Raw genomic sequence first — 19967 nt, 5'->3', positions numbered from 1 at the left:
ATCCCACTAGAGTCTTATTATAATTTTTGGTTAAGACATTATTCGATGTTTACATTATTATGAGTATGTAAATTTGTTTATATCTGACCTAAATACTATATACTATGAATATAATTGCTTTCTTGTGCAACCGTTTTTATCTGGAGTTGTTAATGTATTTTATCATGTCTTTCAGTTGTATTTACCTATCTAAATTCTCTAAAAGCACTATAAAATTCTCTCGGTGCAAACACATCAGGTGATCTTTAGGTTCTCTTATTTTTCCTTCTTCACTGACAGCTTCTTGTTCTGTTCGGCAACAGCTGACCTGTAGGTCAGCTATACAACTATCAATCCAGGACTTCCTTTCACCGTCATCCCCAAAATTCCCTTTGGAGCTCTTCTGTGTTCAGTCTTAGGTTTGTCCTCTTTCTAGGTTATGCCTTAATTTTAGGTGAACATGTCCTCCAGAAACTTATGAGAAAGAGATATTAGGAGTTACATTTTTGAGATCCTACAATTCTGAAAAAAAAAAAGTTATCGAACATCATATTTGACTGAAGATATAATTCTAGTTTAGAAATTCTTTTCCTTCCAAATGTTGAAGGTATTAATCTGTTTCTTCTAGCTTCCAGGGTTGCTCTTGGAAAATCTTATGACATTCTGATCCTAGATTTAGATCTGTATAAAGTGACCCTTTGTGCTTGTTTATCTGTCTAGAAGATTTTAGAATTTTCTCTTTATCTTTGGTATTCTGAAATTTCAAGATGATACAACATGTGTGCTGCTCCACACAAAAGAAAAAAAAAACACGTTTTTTTGAGCTGAGTACTCACTGGACCTTTCTGCATTCTGAAAATATATATCTTTCAGTGTTTGGAAATATTTTGGTACTATTTTTTAATAATTCCCTTTCTTCTATTTTCTTTGTACTATCTTTTCCTTGAAACTTATTTAAATCAGTTCCTTAATTTTTTCTCAACTTGATCTTCCAGTCCTTCTATTGGATATTTTTGTGTTATCATATATTTAATTTCTAAGAATTCTTTTACTCTGAATTTACCTTTTTACTATGTCTCTGAAAAGTTTAATAATATTTTCTATTGAATTATTATCCTTATCCTATATTTCTTCTTAGATCCCGTTTTCTGTTTATTGATTTTGTTCACTATTTTTCGTTTAGAGGATTGTTTCGTGTGTGTTACTCATTGACCATCCTTTCAGTTTTAAATGGAGGACTAAAATGTTGACTTACTGTTCAGAATAAAAGAGTTGATTTGGCGCTCAGTGTGTGAGGTCAGCTTGAGAATGGTACATGTTCCCTAGCGTAGGGAGAGTCATTTAAATTGGGGATTCTTAAATATCAATGTCTAGAGATCATTTATCCTGGATTAATTTTTGTAGAGCTAAATCTCCTAATCTCTTGCAGATAAACATATAAAATGGGCTGGGGAATTCCACTTTTGGCTATGTAGACTTTCATGTTAAACCTTCTGTTTTTATTTGGGTCCATTACCACCATCTCTCTCACGTGTCTGGTGCTCTAGAATTAAAATCCTATTTTGCTTAACATCTCCATAAAGTTAGCATATGTTTAGGGGAGAGGGGTACTTTGAGGACTGGTGGGAAGGTTAAAAAGATCTGAGAAGTCATCTATTCCATCTTTTAACAAATCTCCCTATTTTTAGTTTTAGCCCATATGCTTTAGCTCTGCTAGTGCCTCCTAGAATTCCTGAGTAATTCAGTGGTCTCTAAAGATGCACGTGGCTTTCTTCCTGTTGGCTTTACCCTTAAGGGCACTTTGGCATTGCCTTTCTTCACTATGCTATGTCAGTTATTCTGTATCCATCTACTTTTCTTTTACCAGAAAATTTCCTGACCTCTCTCATCTCCTGTCGTTTCTTCTTCTTCTCTTGTGTATATGTATCTTTTTGGTATTCATTCACTTCTCACCTTAATACAGTTTTGAGAGGCAACAGAGGAAAAATATGTTCAACTAGAAGTCAAGTAATATAATTTCAATGTGTAGAACTATTTTGTAAGTTATATTTTTTATTATTTTCTTTTAGTGAATTCACATTAATGACTATTTGCATAAACTGAGATGGCAAAATATTCTTGTGAGAAAATTACTACTTGCTAACTGTAGAATTCAGATCTGATCTTTTCTCCACTGGAATAAAGATGATTTAAAAATGCGTATGCAATTATGTGTCACTTAAAGATGGGGATACATTCTGAGAAATGCATAGTTATGCAATTTTGTCATTGTGTGAACATCATAGAGTGTACTTACTCAAACCTAGATGGTGTAGCCTCTACTCACCTAGGCTATGTGGTCCTAATCCCATGTGGTCACCATCATATATGTGGTCTGCCCTTGACGGAAATGTTGTTATGTGGCACATGTTTGTATCTATATACTGACTGAATTCCTTAGTGAATAAATATCACCAATCATACCAGCATATTTAATTGATTTCTTATAGTACTTAAGAACAAATGTTAAAAATGTATGCATAAGACACCCTACTGATAGTATTGCAATTGCTGTTTAGCCTATTTCTAGAATAATTGCCCCAGTTGTTGTCCGTAAGTTTTAGATATTAGTAATGCCTATAAAAATATTGATATCATTGATCAATATCACAAAATATCCTACTCAGATGCATAAAATTCAGTAAGCATATTGATATATCATGAAATTTCTGTAATTGAGGTAGAGATAAAAGAACATATTATTGAAATGGGGATAAACTCAAGGAGGAGATGAATTCAAGAATTGTTTAGTAGTACTGTTGTTGTCTATTTCATATTACAAACGAGAGAGGAAGCATCTAGGATAATGTAGGTTTTGAACAAGTGGGCAGATACTGGCATGGCTAATCAAGATATGAAATATAGAAAAGAAGTCTGGGGGAGACACAGGTTGAATTTGGTTTCAGATACATTAACCGTGAGGTTCTTTTGAATATTAAATAGCAACCTGTAATATAGCACTGGAGCTCATCAGAGAGATCTGGTTCAAATATTTAGAATTGACTGGATTAGCTTAGCTACACAGAACAGAAATACTCTCATATCACAGGTGCTTAAAAATGACTGAAGTTTATTTCAGTCTTGTGGAGGAAGCACAGTAGAAGGGAACTTAGGCAGAAGTGAACGCTACAAAGTCATCCAGACTCTCTCCAGATCTCCATTCTGGCATCCCAAGGTGTGACACTCCTCCCACAGGGTCCAAAATTTCTGATGTAAATGCTCCATCGCAATGATGTCTTCAGTAGCAAAACGAAGTAAGAGAGGAAGAAGGTATAGCCTCTCCCTTTTAAAGAGACTTGGCCAACCTCCAATCTATTCTGTTTATGTCTCTTTCACCAGAATTGAGTCATATCTTACCAAGGTACCAGGATGCCTTTGGAATGTGGCCTTTTATTCTGTGTGGTAATGTGGCAGGCTAAAAAATGGCTTTCTATGTTTAAATAAAAATAAGGGAATGGAGGATGGGGTAAGCATTTCACAGTCCTAAATTAAGTCGCTGGCATGTAGATTGCATTTTGAAATGTGGGTATGTGTGAATCACAGCAAGTATATTAAAAAACTTATTTTTGAGTCAGAGTTTTGTGAATTGAGCAATGAATGGCAGATGAGGAACTAAAGAGAAATGGAGACAAATCCTTCAAGAAGCTTGGTTGAAAGATAAGAGGGATAGGACAGTGTCCCAAAAGTTTAGGGTTTGTGGGAGAGTAAAGTGAAATGCAAAAAGAGTGAGTAGAAAATAGAGGTCGTGATAAGGCTGATGCCAATTAATATTTATTAAGTGATGCTTTCTTTTGATCCTCTGTGTAATGCTTTTATATGTACTAATCCTTTGCTGTAGGTATTATTATCGTCTTCATTTTATAAATGAATAAACTTAAGCCTGAAAAATTAAATAACCTAAATTGAGAGACAAAGTTGATAAATACTATAGCTAAGAATTTTACCCTAAGCCCCTATCTCAACTCCTAATCGTAGTCTACCCTGCTATCTCTTCTAAATTAGGAAGGATCTTGACTTTTAACCACCATCCAACTTAGTACTTGTTTTTTTAGCTGAGAAGTTAAGTAGCTCAGTGAAGGTGAATAGATGGTTTTAGTCAGAACAGACAATATATGAGTAAGCTTTCAGTGGAAAAAAACTTTTTAATGATAAATTTCAAAACAATTTTATTGGGAAACTGGATCAGATGTCAGAGATACGTATTCTGTTTCCAAAGTAGAAGCTGATCACCACATTTTAAGTAAAATTAATACTGCTCAACTTCATTAGACTATAAATATTGCCTAAAAAAATAAAAGAGAATTGGTGCTTAGGTTCTATGTGTCATTCTTTTTAGTTTTGTTTAATCTCTCCTCATTTAACATTTTAAATAAAGTACAATTATAATAACTATGATAATGGTTTAATTAGAATTATTCTGGTTTATATGACAAAGATACCGGGGACTTCTGTGTAGTTGGTGCCTACGTTTTGAGGTGGTTTTATTCTTTAGGAATCATGCTATTACACCAGAGATTCAAATAAGTGTACAGCATAGAAAAAGGATATGGTTTCTTCTTGGGGAAGGGGCAACAGTATGTTTCCCAAAAAGTGTTTATTTAAGTGAATTTTTCATGGTCCACAGTTTGGCTTAAGAACCTGATTCTTTGGATATATTGAGATTATTTCTGTTTCTCTGGTATTGCTTCTCATTGACCAGCAGTGTAAGACTGAGGTATTCTAGCAGAATGTATTTAAATATGGTGATAAATAACTAACGGAGGCCAGTGCTGTAAAGACCTGTGTGACTGGAGAAGCCTCTTTATTTCATGTAGCTAAGCCCCTGCTGGAACCAGTTGCTTGGTGTTTCTGATATAAGATTAAGGCAAGTTAACTTAACTTAATTTTACAATATCACTAAAATGATTTAATGAATTCGTCTCCTCATGTGATGGTCTTACTTGAAGAATAGGCCATTATTTGTGGCTCAATGTGAGGAGGGGGTATAAAAGTGTATACTTATCTGGGGTCTTAACATGTGCCAATCTATTGAGCTCTTCTAATACTTTTATTTACCCTTTAATGCCACATTTTCAGATTAATAATATTATTCTCATTTACACATGAGAAAACTGAGGGAAAAGGGTATTATGAATTGTCCAAGGCTTGTAAATGGTTGAGTCAGAATGGTAACCAAGGCCAGTTCCACCGCCCCAAATGTAAAGGACTCAGTGTGCAATATTGTCCTAGGGTTGCCACAAACTTGGTGGCTTGAAACAACAGAAATTTGTACTCTCACATTTGTGGAGGCCAGAAGCCCAGAATCAAGGTGATGGCTCCCTCCAAAAGCTCTAGGGGCGAACCTTTCCTTGCCTCTTCCAGCTTCTGGTGGCTCACGGTGTTCCTTGGCATAGGCTACCATAACTCCAGTCTCCACCTCCATCTTCGCATGGCTTTCTTTCCTGTGTGTCCCTGTGTCTCTTCTCCTTTTCTGTCTCTTATAAGGAAATTTGTCATTGGATTTAGGACCTATCTTAATCCAGGATGATCTCCAGAGAACCTTATCTTAATTGCATTTGCAAAAGCCCTTATTCCAAATAAGATCCCATTCTGAGGTTCTGGGTGGACATATCTTTAGGGAGGTCACAGTTCAACCCACTATGATAAGCATGGCTGCATTTTAAAAAATCTTTTAAAATTGTGAAATATAACAAAGTATAGAAAACTATGTAACACATAATGTACAATATAATTAATAAAGTGATCTCTTGAGTAGCTACCACCCATATCAAGACACAGAACATTACCAGCACTGAAAATGCACACTTTCCTTTAATGATATCTCCCTATCCTCTTTGCTAGAATTATCCTGACTTTATGGGAATCACTTCCTCACTTTTCTTTAAAATTTTGCTACTCATTTACGTATTTTTGAATTTTAAGTAAATGTGACTGTTACATTTTTTATTTTGTTATGATTCTTTTAATTAATATTATATTCATAAGAATCATATGCATCATTGAGGGTGGCTGCAGTTAATTTGTTTTCTTTACAACTTAGTTATACATTTTGCTTTTGTTGTATATGTTTTTTATATTCTCTTTTTTGGCTATCACAAACACTGCTGTGATGAACATTTTTGTATGTTTATCCTAGTATAAATCTACACAGTGTTATGTGAGATGTATGCTTACCAGATGATGACAAACAGTTTGTCAGAGATTATAGCAATATACCTCCCATCAGCACTTTATGTGAGTTCCCATTGCTCTCACATATTTTATAACACAAAATGTTGGCTGAAATTTTAGTTATCTGATAATTTCATAGGTGTGCAGTCCAATTCCATGGTAGGTTTTACTTAAATATCCATAATTACCAGTGAAATTAATATAGTTTCATATGTTTATTGGAATTGTACTTTGTGAACTGCCAGTTTGATTCTTTTTCCCATTTTTTCCATTTTTCAATTTGACTTTTTTCTTACAGTATAATTCTAGAGAGGAGTCCATTTTTGATTACATGCACTGTAAATATTTTCTATCATGTGGTGGTTGTCTTTACTCTCTTTTTATTATGTATTTTGATGAGTAGAAGTTCTTTTTTTAATGTAGTAAATTTTATCCATCTTTTTCTTTATGATTAGTGCTTTTAAAAAACTTTCCTACTCTTTCCTTCCAATGCTTCTGTTTGTAATTCTTTTTTTTTTCCTGTGTTTCTTTAACCAGCTAAACCCTTTTCTTATTGACACATTCTTTTTTAGAGATGGTAATCTAGTTAGGTTATAATAAAGTCTTACTTGTGGGGAGAAATTCTGTCACTTTTAGGAGTGTTGTATATTTCTTCTCTATTGGCTTTCCCATGTTAACTTGGAGGCCAGTCTTAATTTGTTAATTTTCTGTTTTCTTGGGAGATTTGTTTATGATGGGCCTTAGCTATCCAATAAGTATGGATAAAAGAAGGTTGGTTTTGAAATTGGATTTCCTCAGTGCTTGGGATAAAGAATCTCCTCAAGTGATTTCAATGTTGGTCATACTTCATATTAGTTAGGTATCTGACTACATCTTACTCCTTACCAGTTATTTTACATATGATATTCAATTATCTCATGAATCTATAAATATATATAACTAAGATTGTTTTATGATGAAGATTATGAGATTCAGGGACATTGAATGACATACTCAAGGACAAGCTAGGAAGTTAAGTGTTGAAATATATATTCAAGGCTGATTTTTTTTTAGATTCCTTTGATGTCTCTCCTTAAATGCAATCCCAAACTTTAAAGTTACAAATTCACTTATTTTAAATGATATTGCCAAGTTAAAAATAAGTGAAAGAGTCCAGCTTTAATTTAAAGTACTTCCAAATTTCTCTGTATGAGTATTCTTGCCTTATCCATATTCAAATAAAATTATTTACATTTATAATCCTTTCAAAAGTTATTCCTGTTGTTTACATGCTAGCTGAATATAAGGCATTTTCTTGCTCTGAGGAATTTTGGGATGAGGCATAGGGAGTCCTTGGAGGTACACCTTGTTTAGGCATGTGGACTTTTGTCCTTGTTTGCTTTTCAGCATATGTGTTAGATAAGTGGTGTAAGGGCAATATGGGAAAGACAAGAAAAAAGATGCAATTAGAGAAGTTCATTTACTGTTTGTCTGCAACAGATTTGACTATGGTTGCCTTTTTGAAAGTTTATTCCTAAGAAGATATTTATTTCCAGTTATGCTAATCCAGTTTTAAAATACGTAAGTTTTATTGCTTTAAAACGTTGACAGTTAGATTTATATATTTGTAATAGGATAAGTTCTAACCATATATTTCAGGAGTTATTTTTTAAAAACAGACTCAGTGATTCCGAACACTTCTACTAGATCCAAACCAATGATGAAGGCTACATCTCTGAGGTTATGGGATGGGCAAGGGAAACAGGAAAAAATGGGAATATGGATCTGTTGACCCTATTTACACAAAGGGATGAAAATATAGTAATGAACTGATAAATTTTGAAAAAACTTTAAAAAATGTAATGTCTAGATTAATACAGTACCTTCAGTACCTTCAGATAAATATGCTCACCACTGTGAGATTTTCTAATCCCCATTTGCCTTTGAGCATAAGGCTAAGAACAATTTATTATTTAATTCTTATAAATTATAATATTATCCATATAATAATGAATTTTAAGGAAAATTTTGTTATTCAAAATGAGACTGATCTTATCAGACTGACATCAGCCTTAAAGTGGTAAGCTATCTTCCACACATGCTCCTACCTGTGATTACTTTTTAGCATTATTTCTCATTCTGAAAATTTCAGTAGCTCCTGGACTTGAAATCCTAGTACACATATACTTTAAAATAATTTCTTGTGCTTTATAATTATAATCACATCTCTTTCAGAAGAACAATATAAAAGGTGTCTATTATGAGCCAGTTTCTTGGATGAATTATATTCTGTCGTACTGTTATTGTCCAAATATTTGTCCCACTGGATATCAACTAGTATCAAAGATTGAAATCTGAGTAAGTCTGAATTATCTTTCTACTGAGTGTTGAGAGTTTCCCTTAAAACAATGCTTTTCTATTTACTTGAGTCTCTTCGGCTCCATCTCCTGCTGTTGTGATCGTTAGAAGTCCATAGAGAGTAGAGTTTCTCAAAATATAGACAGTTTTATTCAGAACATGAGCCCTGCAGGCATTTCTTTTCATTTTTACTTAGCTTGAGATATATAGATGTACCTTTGACTTTAATATGCTTATTACAGAGCCCGAACGCGGAGTATGTTTTCTTCTGCTTTGAGATACAGATGGCAAAAACCCTTAGTTTGCCAAGGAATTTTATTTGCTTCTAAATTCTGACTGTCTTATTCTATGACTTTGTTATATTAAGATTTTAATAGTGCTGATAAGGGTCAAGGCTTCTTTGTTGATAAAATATTAAATCACTTTTTGGCTTTCTTACATCTGACAGTTATTTTCTACTTTGTCTTTAAAAGCGGAAGTTCGTGAGCTTTTTATCCAGTAGAGGAGTTGGATTTTATTCATGTTCAGACCCATTGAAACCTGCCAACCATATAAAAACAGTTGCCAGTATGGGAGAAGTCTTCCTTGTGTTGTGATAGAAAGGGTTTCACTGTTTAGACGTGAACTTAGAATAAAAATGTATTCCTCCATTTAAAAAAAAAGCATGTCCTGGGTGGTTTTCTATAGGAATGAGGAACAAAGTAGATTTATTTGACAACATCTTTAATCTTAAATTATTTTTTGAACTATATATGTATGCGCTTACAAACATATATATGTATACACATACACACCCATACATGTATATCCAATGTTAGAAACAGTCTTCATTTAATCTTAACTTTAAATTGGATATGAACTTTCTTTGGACTTGTTTTTTGACCAACTCAGAAAGTAAGCAAAGACTTTTCTTTTTTCTTTTTTTAAATTTATGCATTTGACTTTTGGACTGTAATTGAGATTTAGGCATCTGGATTGAAAAAGTACTCAAAATGAGCTGAATTTTTATCACTGAATGTCTCTTGACACCAATATGGTTTTTCTTTACTATCTGAGTTCTTTGTTAGGGGTGTTGTTATCCATCTGATCATCTATGGGAGCAAACATGGGCTCATAGTTATAAACATCAAAATCCTCTTGATTTTTTTTCCTGAGGAAGATTCACCCTGAGCTAACATCTGTGCCAGTCTTCCTCTGTTTTTTAGTATGTGGACCGCCAGCACAACATGGCAACTAACCAAGTGGTGTAAGTCCACACCCAGGAACTGAATGTGGGCTGCAGAAGCAGAGCACACTGAACTTAACCTCTAGGCCACCAGGGATGGGTCAAAATCCTGTTGATTTTGCCTCCTCAATGTTTCCTAGTCATTTCTTCTTCCATTAATACTGTCATTGCCCTAATTCAGGTCTTCAGTTTCTAACATCTAGATTTTTGTAAGTTTCTATCTGGTCACTTTGCTTTCCAGTTCCTCTCTAATCCAATGCCTTCTAAATTTTCCTTTCAGTATCATCTTCAAAAATACAGCTCTTATGCCATTATTTTTCCTGCTACAAAACCTTCTATGGCTTCCTATTGTTTTTGGAGTTAAGTGTCAAATTCCTTAGAAACTACACAGCTCAGTATAGTAGCTACTAGCCATATGTGGCTGTTTACATTTAAATGTAAAATTAAGAAGTTGAACAACAATAAAATAAATAATTAATAACAGAAAATAAAAGAATAACAATAAATAAAAGAAACTGAGTTCCTCCATCACAGCCTCATTACAAGTACTCAAAAGCCACATGTTGCTAGTGACCACTGAATCGGACATCTCTAATCTAGAACATGTCCATCATCACAGAAAGTTCTATTAGACAACCTTACCTTAGAAAGTTATACCACTCCTACCATGTTCCAGCTTACTTTTCCAGCCTCATTTTCTTCTACACAGTGTCAGCACGCCTCTATGATCTAGTTCCATGGGTCTACTTATGGTTGACAGTATCCGTCATTGAATCAACAAACTTTCGTTGAGTTCCTTTGGTATGCTAGGCACCATTCCATTGGAAGCACTACTGTGGATTAAAACAAGACAAAACAAGACTGCCCCCATGGAGTTTATATTAGTGGGGGGATTATAAACATCCAAAATATTAAAAATCTGTAAAATATCTGGCAGCAAGGGGTGCTAGGAAGAAAAATAAAAAATAATAATATGCAGAGAAAGGTGGGTGAGTGGTTACATGGACGTTTAGGAAAGGTCTTTTGACAGGGTGGGTATTTCAGGAAAGCCCTGAATGATGTGAGGAAATGAACCATGCAGCTCTCTGGGGAAGGGTGAGCCTTTCATTCTACTGCCGTTAAGCTTCGCCCCGCTTAGATTTTTGGGAACATCATTTATAAAGGTCACAGCATCATTAAGCGGTAGCCTCTTATCTTGCTCTGAAGATTTTTGGTCTCAAGCCAGAATGTAATCAGAGTCATAGACTGTTAGAGTTTGAGGCAAGTATAGAAATCATCTAACCTATTTCCTAATTTTAAAGAGGATGTAGCTAAGATTTAGATAGGTTGATTTGCTTAAGTGACAAAGTGAAATAATGGAAAAATGGCAGTTAGAACCTGGTCTCCTGGCTCCTCCTGTTGTCTTGTTCAGGACTGAATTTTATGAGTATTGAGATCCAAATAAGGAAGACCTCTTCAACCTTTTAAGAATTGAAAAAAATATATTGTCTTTGGCTTTCTTCAGCATTTTGTTGGTACTGATGTTTCAAATGAACCATTTGTTTTCCTCTATACACTGCAGTCTATCTGATCGATCAGAAACGTGTTTGCAACAATTTTTGCATGTAAATATCTTTTAAATTCTAATTTCCCAATACTGTAAGGCATTTTTTCTTAGCATTGTAAACATGGCACATATACACATATGTGTATGTGTATGTGCAGGATGGGTGTATATGCACGTGGCTTTGTCATCAATTCTATATACCGCTTTTGTATTCACATAGTGTATTCACACAAGCCTAAAATTTGTGTAGTCCCAAATGGCATAAAGTCTTGGATTTTAATTGAATTATGGCTTTATTCACCCAATGAAATCCTGAGGAATTGCTCTAAGAATTCATATAGAGAGTGGTCTAGTAATACATTTCTAAACCATCTTTAAAGGATTAGAAGTCTTAAACTCATCTTTGCTAGGTAAGGGCTAAGACTTCTGTCTTTTGAGGAATGCAAGTTCCTGGCACATTCTTCAAGGTTACTAGCTTCGTAGTATAATTTTTTTTTTTTTTTGAGGAAGATCAGCCCTGAGCTAGCATCTGCCACCAATCCTCCTCTTTTTGCTGAGGAAGACTGGCCCTGAGCTAACATCCATGCCCATCTTCCTCTACTTTATATGTGGGACGCCTGCCACAGCATGGCTTGCCAAGCGGTGCCATGTCCGCACCCGGGATCTGAACCGGCAAACCCTGGGCCGCCAAGGTGGAACATGCGCACTTAACCGCTGGGCCACCAGGCTGACCCCTTCGTAGTATAATTTTATCATATGTACTATATTGTCAATGCATAGTAAGCTCATAAGGTGCATCTTTAATAATTTTGAAAATGGTAAAAGTGAACACTGAAGCTGTACCTACTGAGAATGTATATCAAATTATATGTTTTGCTCTATACTTTTTGGAAAAAAGATTATTTTCTTCTATCAAGAAAGCTTTCTTTTACAGCTATGCTTTCCATATAATAGACAATCAGTTCTCTTTCATACGTCCATGATTAAATATCTTAAATGAATATAAGAATTCTTTTGAAAATCTATATAACAATATCAAAGCATTAAAAGGAATTCTGTGGTTCTGAAATATGTCTTTTCTGGTTGTGTTTTGGATGTGAACTGAGCCTGACTGGTTTAGTCTTTATGACATAATTGTAGTGTATCCTTAAACAAATTGAATATTTGTAGACTGTTTATTACAAATGAAGATACAGGATAATAAATAACTCTTTAAATTTTTTTAAGGAAATGTACATAGGTGAATGAATATACACTGTCAGTGTAACACTAAAAAAAAGTGTGGCATTCCTATTAGGGAAAATATTCTGCAACAATTTCGCCTACAAGTGAAATGTGTTTGGAGTGTCGTAAATTTTGTATCATGTATCCTTTCTGCCATTCTTAGGCTAAAGACACTCTTCATGGCAAGCCTAAGTACACTATTGAGCTCCAAAAGAAAAATGTGGCTAAAGAGTGTGTTAAAATACATACAATTGAACCAGCAGGAAAATGCTCATTTTTGCAAGCGTAAGATTACTAACAGAATGCCAAAATTAAAGGTCAATTTTGCAATGAGTTCTCGTATAGTGAAGTTTATGAACAAGCATATATTATGTAAGGAAAGAAAAATCAATTGTATATCAAAGTGGTGCTTTAAAAAAAGTACTTCAGTTTTCTTGTAAAAAATAAAAAGAGAGAAATACATGAAGTTTTTTGAGCCCTAATCTATGGTTTTTCAGATTAGCTTTTCAAATTCTCCCTATGTGAAGTGAAGGTGAAAGGATGTAAAAAATGTGGTTAAAGGGTCAATAAAGTGGAGAGATTATGTGAAACTATAAGAAAATGCAGGAGTCCGAATAGACCATCTGTTTATATTGAATAGCAGAAGAGAAAATGTTGCAAACAGCCTCTCTAGCCTTTTGTTCTTGGGGTCAAATCTTTTATTCCTGGTGATTTTGGGGATCTTTTTGGTTATTAAACTCCCTTGAACAGAATCTAAAATCAAATTAAGTCAAAATGTGTGCCATTATGAACCATCTCATCTCAGAGTAAGATTTCAGTATATTTATTTTCCCTAACTATCAAAAAAACTATATGGACTGAATAATTCTCAAAGCACCACATAAAGTTTAGGTATTTCTTTTCTCCAGAATCAGAAGAAATAGAATATATATTTTTTTCACTTTAGTGATACATTTTATTATAAAATTTGACAGAAGCAACCAAGAAGAGAGAGGAGAGAAACCCCCAGAGACTTTTGATTTTCTTAGCTGACAGAGAAAGAGCAGCACTTTTAGTAATTTTTCTTTCCTTGCTATATTTATTTTGTATATCATCTGACTGAGAGCAGAGAAGGAAGGAAAAATGCATTCTGTTTGTTTCAACTTAAAGGGAGGTTTGAAGTGCATTTACAAGGTATTTCCAGGGTAATTTTTCTTTTCTTTTTAAACAGTAAATTTTCTGAGATTCAAAATCAACATCCTGTCCATATGCCACCAAATATGACGTTCCCAGTGGTGAGGTAGGCAAACTGTGGCCCTTGCAGACAGTGGATGATAAATGTGAGGATAAGGAAGGGAAGGATTAATATGAAGATTCCCAAACTAAGCCAATGGGCTGTGACTCGGGGTGGTGGGAGTTAGAGACAGAAGTAAAGGCAGACGTCTTACTACTGTGAGCACCATATCCATTGCCCTGCTTTTGCATCTGCTGGTATACTTGTAGCCTTAAAGATTTATGGAAAAGGAGGAGAAGGCAAGGTCTCTCTTTATATAAACCTCCCCATTTCCATCACAGAAGAACAAGTGTATGTGTGGTAGCGGCTTAATCAAGTTGCTGCCTTAACAGTGACAAACCACAGATTTTATTTCTTCAAGGATAAAATTGGATAGTTAATATGAAGAGTAGATGTCAAAGATCATACTAGTGTTATTAGTGTCCCAGTGAATACACAAGACTGTGCTTAAGTGATGCTCAAATTAAGATGTTTGAAAAACAGAAGAAAGCATTCCAGGTAGCCGTGACCTTTGTATATACTTTCAATAAAGGAAACGGTTTTTGCATTTTAATTAATATATATTGGTTTGCACCCTTGGGAGCTTCCTGGGTGATATCTGAAACTGGAAGGGTAAGGGGAAACTGAAGAAAGAGGCAAACCACTCCAGATTGGTAGGTGGCAGGTTTAATTAGCAAGGGAACTTGCAAATGAGGCTCATCTTGGGTGGCTGCAAGATGAGTAGATCTTCCCACCAAGTAGAATCTTAGAAGTTCGTAGAGAATCCTTAACAGGCTTTGGTCACGCATACCATCCAGATGGCCTGAACAACACATTGTTCTCTCCAGTCTGTGTCCTTGAAAATGGCTTCCACTTTGGGAACCGTAGGCAGAGGTGCATTCCAAGGACAGGGGAGGGGCGAGGAGCCTCCAATTGCTCAGGTTCAGCTCGAGGGTCAACCTATGACCATGTCCTCTCAATGACCTCCTCCAGAATAGGTCATCCAGCACCTCAGATCTCTTCGAGGTTACCAACACAGGTGATTCTTCTGTTCTTTTCTGTGCAGGCATATACAGCATTTCTATGAAAAGTCATGAGGAATGTTGTCAGCTTTAGCAAAGCCATCAAATCTGTATCATTGATAGTAAGCTTCAAAAGGTTTTGAGATAGTAATATCTGTATCTGTAAAGCATCAAGTCATGTTAGTTCATTTCAAATAGCAATTATCATTTTGATTTGCTTGAGAATGAGTGTAGGAAGCTTTATGGTAATTTTTATGTGAGTAGAAAAAATATAGCATACGCTCATATATATGTCTTGGTATTTGTTTCAGAAAATAACAGTATTTTTTGTTATAGTAGACGGTAAAAAATATGGTAGAAACCATAAACAAATTGTCATAGTTCTTGCCACCATAGATAATCCTGGGTACATTACTAAGTAGCTATGTATCAAGGCCTTGATAGCAAGGCTTTTCTTTCTGAATGTCAGAGAGTTGATTGCCTTTACCTGGTTTTTGGTGTTGAAATGCACTCAAAATATATGATAAATATATATAGATATAGATAAAATAGACGTCAGATAAAAGATATTGTAAAATTAAAGATATCTTTTACAGGAAACATAGATTATTTAATGTGTTGTTCATTTGTGTTCTATGAGGTACATCTAAAGAAAATACTCCCTAAGATCCTTTGTAGACTTTGTACCAGGGGAAACACTGTCAAAATGACAACAAGCACATTGTGGCTACATGAAAATGTTAAATTAAAAACAAACAGCAGAAAATAAGTATTATACACTGACTTCTGTGTTTCACTCTTTTAGATATATCCATCACCAAAGGAGACTCAAATTTTGGGGACCATTAAAACATGGGAAATCCATTCTATTGTTTTCACGTGACATAATCAAATATGGTTCTTAGAAGGTATTTGTTTTAATAAAGTATTATATGATTACTTTTTTGCCTAATTCTGCCCTCTCTTTCTTAAAATGTTGATTGTGAGTGAAAAAGTTCATCTTCCTCTCTTAGTTTTCTTGTGATTTTCTCATGAGTTGGATGATGGCATTATTACTAAGAGTACTGACTTTAAGATAGCACAATTTCTAACATAGTAAGTAAAACTAGGATAAATTCTATATTTGTATTTATTTATTTATTTTGAGGAAGATTACCTCTGAGCTAGCATCTGCCACCAATCCTCCTCTTTTTGCTGAGGAAGACTGGCCCTGAGCTAACATCTGTGCCCATCTTCCTCTACTTTATATGTGGGATGCCTGCCACAGCCTGACTTGCCAAGCAGTGCATAAGTCTGCACTCGGGATCCTAACCGGTGAGCCCTGGGCCTCCAAAGCGGAACGTGCAAACTTAACCGCTGTGCTACTAGGCTGGCCCCTATTTGTATTTATTTTTATATAAAATATTTTGTAGAATTGCTTATGAGCATTTCTGCAAACAACAGTAAAAATAACCAATTATATCTTCTTTCTCCGAGTTTTTGTTTGATCTAAGCAATTTTTGTTTTATATCATTGTGTTGTTAAATCATTATAAATCACAGTATTTGTCCCAAATCAACTTAATTTTCAGTTTGCCTCTTGATATCGGGCTTGAATATGATTTATTAAAATAGCCCTTGAGCTATTAAGCCATATAGAAAATATGGCAAGTATTTAGGAAAATGATTTTAGAAATATTGCTAAAGTTATTTCCCTAAATATTGGTCATATTCAGTAATAATAAATTATTTTTAAAAATTTACTATACGTCTATAGTAATTTTGCATTGGCATCTAATATTCAAACATTTCCTATGTCCTCACATAGAATTTTCTAACATAAACTTTTGGAACAGGCTACTTTTGCCCTCTTAATTTATCCCAGAAAATATTCATTTTGGACACTGAAAACTAAATGCAAATGTTCCATTATTGCTATGATTCCTTATAAAACACTCAGCCGAAAATTTATGCATAAAGTACTAATCAACCTGCAAAAGCTTAACTCGTATACTTTTTTCTTCTAATTTAGGAAAAATTATGTCAATGAGGAAACAACTTAATAACAATGTTGTGGGCCTACTTTTAATAAATAGCATATTTGCTTACCACCTGATTATTTTCCTTTTTTAATTAATCTATTATTTATGCTACCCTTCGGTTCCATTTTAAATCTGTGCCATCAACCTCCATCTCGCATCTTAACCATCAATGCACCCTTTATCTATACCAACTCTGCAGTCATGGTTAATAGCCATGCTGATTATTTATATTTTCTATTTTATTATCATAGTTATTTTTGGATTAAGAAATATGAAGCCTATATACTTAGCCCATATTAGATTTCAAAATAGATCCTCAGAGGTTTTAGTCTCAGACCACTTTACCTTATTAAAAGTTGTTGAGATCAACCACAAAGAGTTTTTGTTTTCGTGGCTGTTATCTCACAGTATCTACCACATTAGAAATTAGGACAAATATTTTCAAAACCACTTAAAATTATTTAATTCCATGTTAATATAAAGAATACTCGAATATTAAAAATAGTGATAATTTTAAGGCAAAAATGTGAGGAGAGGGGCATTGTTTTACATTTTTGCAAGTCTCTTTAATAGAAGATAGCTGGATTCTTATATCTATTTGTGCATTCAATCTGTATGATGTCATATATCTTGTAGCCTCTGGAAACTTCCACTGCATTCTTATGAGAGAAAAAAAGTGAGAATTATGACTAATTATTATTAGAAAAGTGCTTTTGACCTTGTGGACCCCTTGAAAAATTGCTGGAATCATTAGCAGTCCTTTGACCACACTTCAAGAACCACTGCAGTTAAAGAATATTATCCTGCTCATTCAATACATTTTATGTTTATCTCTCAGCTCCACATCTCTCAAAACCAGTTCCTTGTGAATTTTTATATTCCAGTCCTACACTGACGGATTGCTGATGGTACTTAGGTCAAAGTATGGTATTAATGATATCTCTAATTTTGTATGTGTTATTCCCACTGTTAAGTAAGCTTTTACTCATCTTTCAAGTGTTTCTCAGATGTCACCTCTCTGTGACACATTAATCAATCCTTTGTCTTTCTTGTTATATGCTTCACACATACTTTTATTACTTGGAAAACCAAGAAAGTATTAATTACAGCCTGCAAGCCAAGATGTACATGCAATTCCACTTTATTTCACTTAAAACTTATTTTGCTTTAACCCCTTAGCTTTCTAATTATACAGGAAAAACCATCTTCCACATGCTAGGTTCTCCTCCCTGACCTGGTGTCCTTCCAGAGTCTGAGAGGCCTAATTGGTGCCCAGGGAGTGGAAATGAGCTTCTGGTGACTGTGATGGTCCATGCTGACATTCTCATTGCTGGCACTTACAGTGACCCACTTGTCTGCCACTTTGTAGCTGGTCCCATGCCATATTTGGAGTGACAAAATCTCTGCTGAGACTGGTGACCCAGTGACCATGGTCATTTGTTCCCTCACTCTCACACAGCCTTTCCTCTTGGAGGCCTTGTGGCACTGTCCCGTCTTTGGGCTTGTAGTTCTGAACCCCCACCAACCTGAGGAAAACTGTAATTTAGGGGAAACGCCAACTTGCCTCCTGCTTTTCCAAGACCCTTTTGACTTACCACCAACACTATTATGCTCAGTGGTCTAGGATTTACAAAACAAGAGTTCAGAATTCTGGCAAGCTATCTTTCCTTGCAGTGCAGTTATATACCTACCCTAAGTATAAGAAGCATGGAGCTTTTCGTTTCTTGAAGGGAAGGCAGAAAAAAGGTGACTATCTGGGAGAGAGAAAAGACAACACTAATTAACCTACCAGAAGAGTGTCCAGCATATGTGTATTAGACATGGTTATTGTATTTATTAGGATAAATAAGATAGATATTTATATATCCATTTATCTATACTTATCTTTATTCATATGTATATATACTTATCTTTGTACCCCACTCCCCAACACACATACATACACACATAGGCACACACAACCCAATGCTAGATGTGAATGCTTTGATGTAGATAGCTTCTAGTACAAAGCATAATGAGCAGCGTATGGTAGGATCTCTATAAATATTTGTTAAAGCAATCTAAAAAGTATATCTAAGGTCTTTAGCTACTAATATATTGTATCTTAATTCTTTTTGAAAAATAAGCTATACCTTCTTGATTTTTGGTATTTCAATTGAGGAAATGAAGGCTAAAGATCCCAGATAAAACATACCCTTCTTTAAGGATTTTAATATACAAAAGCAAGTTCTCAGGATACTAAGAACATTCACTCAATATCAGTGCCCTGCAAAGCTCTATATTGAGGTACTGAAAGGAAATGCACGATAAATAGACAATATGTCTTCTAACCCAGAATTGTTTATAAACTAAAACTTCCTTTCCAGTGCTGGAAAATTATAGCCATCTAGTACATTGAAGTATGCACACTAATCCATTTGTCTACTGGAATTTCTTGTGAGCATGAAATGAATTGATGTTTTAAAATAGCTAGTACAGTATGTCATGGTACTAGGTGCTGCTCAGTAAATGGAAACTATGTACTTTGCTTTTTTATTTCCCTCTGCCTATAGACCTTGTGGTTCTATAGCACAGCTATCAGGGTACTATGAGGACTACCAGTTTCTTCTGCTGCCAATAGATTCTTTTTGCACCAAGAGGAAATCTATAACTTTCTTGCTTAATTAGCATGCACAATAAAATAACTATTATAGTAATAGAAAATGGAGGGCCCAAATGATTCTCTAATCTCTCAGAAATGCACTTCACTGGAGGCAATGGGAAGAAATCTGAATATACCAGCACTTTTAAGAATTTTTCTGAATTCTTTCTTTTTCTGTGGTTTATTGCGTGCTCAATTTCTGCTGTGTCCTGATAAACTCAAAGTATGTGTTCCCTTGACACAATACTCAGTTTCTTGAAGTATATTAACACATACTACATAAGATCCCTTCCAGCATAAAAATTTGTTCATTATATAGTGAAAGGAAAATTGTGCTAAATTTTTAATAAACATTTTAGAAAGGACGATTCAAGGTAAATTTACAATTTACCATAAAACTTCTGTAGACACTTTATGGATTTGCAGACTGCGAATGTGTTTGGATAATTTTATCAAAACAAAAATCTAATAATGTAGAATCTTTAACTTCAGCTTCCTTGTGTTGGTGCTT

At 34.6% G+C, this 19967-nt stretch overlaps 1 long non-coding RNA gene across 3 annotated transcripts in view; it reads left to right on the top strand.

Moving 5' to 3' along the window:
- The window catches only part of LOC123284538 (uncharacterized), a 99549-nt gene that overhangs the window by 17993 nt on the left and 61589 nt on the right, over positions 1-19967 (top strand). The window lies entirely within an intron of this gene.

The sequence above is a fragment of the Equus asinus genome, chromosome 3 (genome assembly GCF_041296235.1).
Source record: "Equus asinus isolate D_3611 breed Donkey chromosome 3, EquAss-T2T_v2, whole genome shotgun sequence".
Taxonomy (NCBI): Eukaryota; Metazoa; Chordata; class Mammalia; order Perissodactyla; family Equidae; genus Equus; species Equus asinus.
The sequence above is the reverse complement of the archived record's forward strand: the minus strand, read 5'-3'. Positions and strand labels throughout refer to the sequence as shown.